At 63.2% G+C, this 5,148-nt stretch overlaps 1 non-coding gene across 1 annotated transcript; it reads right to left on the reverse strand.

Moving 5' to 3' along the window:
• Positions 1–4,093: 4,093 nt before the first annotated feature.
• Positions 4,094–4,212, reverse strand: LOC131862488 (5S ribosomal RNA). The gene has a single exon (XR_009361502.1). It is a non-coding gene; the product is annotated as a 5S ribosomal RNA (ribosomal RNA).
• Between the last annotated feature and the right edge of the window lie 936 nt (positions 4,213–5,148).

The following is a 5,148-nucleotide window of genomic DNA, read 5'->3' on the forward strand; positions in this document are numbered from 1 at the left end:
TGCCCCGGGTGTGCACCTCGCGTGCACCTTCGCTGCGGTGGGCACCTTGGCTGGGTTGCGCGCCTTGGTGGGCACCATGCAGTGCACGAAGTCGGAGCCCGGTTTGCCCCGGGCGCGCACCTCCGCCAGGGTGGGCACCTTGGTGCGCACAACTTGCCTGGGCTGCGCACCAGGAAGGGCTCAAGATGGCACCCGCGTTCCGTTTTTTTCACTATCTTTCAGAACGGAAATTTTAAAATATCGTTTTTTTTTGCCTTTTCTGGAAATTAGTGAAGGCAGCGCATCAAAGGTGCGCAACGCTGGTGCGAACCTGGGAGCGCTCCGATGTGTGCTCCAAGGTGCGGCGTGCACGAAGTCGGACCCCGGTTTGCCCCGGGTGCGCACCTCGCGTGCACCTTGGTGCGCACACCTTGGCTGGGTTGCGCGCCCTGGTGGGCACCATGGTGCGCACCAAGGAGCGCTCCGAAGTGTGCTCCAAGGTGCGGCGTGCACGAAGTCGGAGCCCGGTTTGCCCCGGGTGCGCACCTCGCGTGCACCTTCGCCGCGGTGGGCACCATGGCGTGCACGAAGTCGGAGCCCGGTTTGCCCCGGGTGCGCACCTCGCGTGCACCTTCGCCGGGGTGGGCACCTTGGTGTGCAGACCTTGGCTGGGTTGCGCGCCCTGGTGGGCACCATGGTGCGCACCAAGGAGCGCTCCGAAGTGTGCTCCAAGGTGCGGCCTGCACGAAGTCGGAGCCCGGTTTGCCCCGGGTGTGCACCTCGGGTGGGCACCTTGGTGCGCATGCCTTGCCTGGGCTGCGCACCAGGGCGGGCTCAAGATGGCACCCGCGTTCCTTTTTTTTCACTATCTTTCAAAACGGAAATTTTAAAATCTCATTTTTTTTTGCCTTTTTCTGGAAATTAGTGAAGGCAGCGCATCAAAGGTGCGCACCTCGCTGCCCACCACGGTGCGCAACGCCGGTGGGCACCCGGGAGTGCTTCGAAGTGTGCTCCAAGGTGCTGCGTGCACGTTGTCGGAGCCCGGTTTGCCCCGGGTGCGCACCTCGCGTGCACCTTCGTCGGGGTGGGCACCTTGGCTGGGTTTGCCCCGGCTGCGCTCCGAAGCGGGGTTATTGGAGCGCCGCCTCTTTTTTTGTCGGAGCGTTTGGTGGGGTTTCTCGCATTGGCTCTTCCGAGGCCCGGTTGCCACCCTGGCGCGCACGAAGTCGGAAGTAGGGTTAATTGCCCGGGTGCGCACCTTTGCCAGGGTGGGCACCTTACCTGGGCTGCGCACCAGGGCGGGCTCAAGATGGCACGCGCGTTCCGTTTTTTTCACTATCTTTCAAAACGAAAATTTTAAAATCTCCTTTTTTTTTTGCCTTTTCTGGAAATTAGTGAAGGCAGCGCATCAAAGGTGCGCACCTCGCTGCCCACCTTGGTGTGCTCTGAGGTGCGCACCCGGGAGCGCTACGAAGTGTGCTCCAAGGTGCGGCGTGCACGTTGTCGGAGCCCGGTTTGCCCCGGGTGCGCACCTCGCCTGCACCTTGGCCGGGGTGGGCACCTTGGCTGGGTTTGCCCAGGGTGCGCTCCGAAGCGGGGTTACTGGAGCGCCCCCTCTTTTTTTGTCAGAGCGTTTGGTGGGGTTTCTCGCATTGGCTCTTCCCAGGCCCGGTTGTTGGGTGCGCTCCCACCCTGGCGCGCGCGAAGTTGGAAGTTGGGTTAATTGCCCGGGCGCGCACCTTCGCCAGGGTGGGCACCTTGGTGCGCACACCTTGGCTGGGCTGCGCACCAGGGCGGGCTCAAGATGGCACCAGCATTCCCTTTTTCTCACTATCTTTCAAAACGGAAATTTTAAAATCTCGTTTTTTTTTTGCCTTTTATGGAAATTAGTGAAGGCATCGCATCAAAGGTGCGCACCTCGCTGCCCACCTTGGTGTGCTCCGAGGTTCCCACCACGGTGCGCAACGCCGGTGCGAACCCGGGAGCGCCCCGATGTGTGCTCCAAGGTGCGGCGTGCACGAAGTCGGACCCCGGTTTGCCCCGGGTGCGCACCTCGCGTGCACCTTGGTGCGCACACCTTGGCTGGGTTGCGCGGCCTGGTGGGCACCATGGTGCGCACCAAGGAGCGCTCCGAAGTGTGCTCCAAGGTGCGGCGTGCACGAAGTCGGAGCCCGGTTTGCCCCGGGTACGCACCTCGCGTGCACCTTCGCCGGGGTGGGCACCTCGGCTGGGTTGCGCGCCCTGGTGCGCACCAAGGAGCGCTCCGAAGTGTGCTCCAAGGTGCGGCGTGCACGAAGTCGGAGCCCGGTTTGCCCCGGGTGCGCACCTTCGCCGCGGTGCGCACCATGGCGTGCACGAAGTCGGAGCCCGGTTTGCCCCGGGTGCGCACCTCGCGTGCACCTTCGGCAGGGTTGCGCGCCCTGGTGGGCACCATGGTGCGCACCAAGGAGCGCTCCGAAGTGTGCTCCAAGGTGCGGCGTGCACGAAGTCGGAGCCCGGTTTGCCCCGGGTGCGCACCTCGCGTGCACCTTCGGCGGGGTTGCGCGCCCTGGTGGGCACCATGGTGCGCACCAAGGAGCGCTCCGAAGTGTGCTCCAAGGTGCGGCGTGCACGAAGTCGGAGCCCGGTTTGCCCCGGGTGCGCACCTCACGTGCACCTTCGCCGCGGTGGGCACCATGGCGTGCACGAAGTCGGAGCCCGGTTTGCCCCGGGTGCGCACCTCGCGTGCACCTTCGCCGGGGTGGGCACCTCGGCTGGGTTGCGCGCCCTGGTGCGCACCAAGGAGCGCTCCGAAGTGTGCTCCAAGGTGCGGCGTGCACGAAGTCGGAGCCCGGTTTGCCCCGGGTGCGCACCTCGCGTGCACCTTCGCCAGGGTGGGCACCTCGGTGCGCACACCTTCTCAATGTTTTCTTGCCTTTTCTGGAAATTGGTGAAGGCAGCGCATCAAAGGTGCGCACCTCGGTGTGCTCCGAGGTGCGAACCCGAGAGCGCTCCGAGGTGCCCACGAAGTCGAAAGTCGGGTTAATTGCATTGTTTTCCCCGGGTGCGCTCCGAGGTGCGCAACATCGGCGCGCACCAAGGAGGGCTCCGAAGTGTGCTCCAAGGTGCGCACGATGGCGTGCACCTCTGGTGCGCACGATTCGGAGCTCGGTTTGACCGGGGTGCGCACACCTTGGCTGGGTTGCGCACCTTTTGTGCGCTCCAAGGTGCGCACGAAGTCGGAGCTCGGTTTGCCCCGGGTGCGCACCTTCGCCAGGGTGCGCACCTTGATGCGCACGCCTTGGCTGGGCTGCGCACCTTGGTGGGCGCCATGGTGCGCACCTTTCGTGCGCTCCAAGGTGCGCACGAAGTCGGAGCTCGGTTTGCCCCGGGTGCGCACCTTGGTGGGCGCCATGGTGCACTCCGAGGTGCCCAAGATTGGTGCGCACCAAGGAGCGCTCCGAAGTGCGCTCCAAGGTGCGCGCGAAGTCGAAAGTTGGGTTAATTGTCCGGTTTGCCTCGGGTGCGCACCTTGCGTGCACCTTCGCCAGGGTGGGCGCCTTGGTGCGCACACCTTGGCTGGGCTGCGCACACCTTGGCACCCGCGTTTCCTTCATTTTAAATTTTTTTTTTTTACAATCTCTCAAGTGGGAAATTCTATAATCTCAACTTTTTTTGCCTTTTCAGGAAACTTTTGAATGGAGCGCATCATTGGTGCGCTCCGAAGTGTGCTCCAAAGCTCTCTCCAGCTGCGTGCACCTGCCCCGGCCGCGCACCCGGCCCCGCCCAGCTTCGCTCACCTGTCCCGGGCGTCTGGTGCGGAACCTTAGAGTAAGAAACATCACCGTGCACCTTGGCCAACGTGCGCGACTCGACCGAGCGCGCACTGGCCGAGGTGCACACCGATTTCACCTGGGTGCGCGCGCAGCACCTCGGGCGCACCGGGGTGCGCGCACAACGCCCGGGTTGCACCGTGGCCTGTGTGCTCGGGGCGCCTCGGGTGCGCGCTCGGTGTCGCCCCCGCGCGCGCGGTAGTGCGGGCAGCGCACCCCGGCCCGGCCCGGCCCCGACGAGAACGCAAACGGGCAAAAGGTTTATTCAAATAGCATTGCGACGCCCGGCGAAAAACTAAAAAAGGGTGCAACACCGGGACTTCCCGGGAGGTCACCCATCCCAGTACTACTCCGGCCCAAGCGCGCTTAACTGCGGAGTTCTGATGGGATCCGGTGCACTAATGCTGGTATGATCGCACCCGTTATGAGCTTGTCGCAGTGTGTACTTAGCAAACCGCGACCCACGTGCGAATCCACCCCGGCCACCCACCCCCGTCGAGGTGCACACCCTCCCTCGCGAAGTGCGCCCCGTTCGCCAAGTGTGAGCCCTGCCCGGGTGCGCGCACCTTGCTAGGGCGTCGGGTGTGCACCCGGCCCGGCCTACGTGCGTGCACCTGGAGGGGGCGTCGTGTGCGTGCAGTGTCCCGTCTGCAACGCGGTGCCCACACACCACCTCGGGCGCAACGACCTGCGCTCACATGTGGGCCGAGTGCACCTTGGTGCATGTTCGGGGCGCCTCGGGTGCACGCTCGATCTTGCCCCGGTGCACCAAGGCGCTCGGTTTGCCCCGGGTGCGCACTTGGTGCAAGGTGGGCACCCAAAATAGGGATCAAGCACCAAAACACAAGTTTCGGGATGCAAAATGGGACCCAAGGACCACAAATGCGTTCCAAGACCCATGATGGGTCCACGAGAACAAAAATGTGTTCCGAGACTTAATAAACAAATATTGGGTTTTAGGAGAAGAAACATGCTCTGATGCCCAAAACGAGAATCGACCCCGAAAAGGCCACAGGCCAAAAGTGGGATGCGAGACAAAAAAAAATGGGACCCGAGGACCAAAATTGGGTTCCCAGGTCGAAGACAGGGCAACCGGACAAGAAACGACCTCTAAGGCTCGAAATGAGTCCCGACGACTAAAACTTGACAAGAAGCACCCATCAGGCACCCAACTCGACACCCATGGGATGCCGACCCACCCGGGCTTCCACCTAGCACACCTTGGCACCCACCCACCCTCGCACCCAACCTCGCACCCAACTTAGCACCTTTGAACCCACATTGGCACTCACCCTGACCCTGGCACCTTGGAACCCACATTGGCACTCACCTTGACCCTGGCACCCACCTTTGCACT

The sequence above is a fragment of the Cryptomeria japonica genome, unplaced genomic scaffold (genome assembly GCF_030272615.1).
Source record: "Cryptomeria japonica unplaced genomic scaffold, Sugi_1.0 HiC_scaffold_43, whole genome shotgun sequence".
Classification (NCBI taxonomy): domain Eukaryota; kingdom Viridiplantae; phylum Streptophyta; class Pinopsida; order Cupressales; family Cupressaceae; genus Cryptomeria; species Cryptomeria japonica.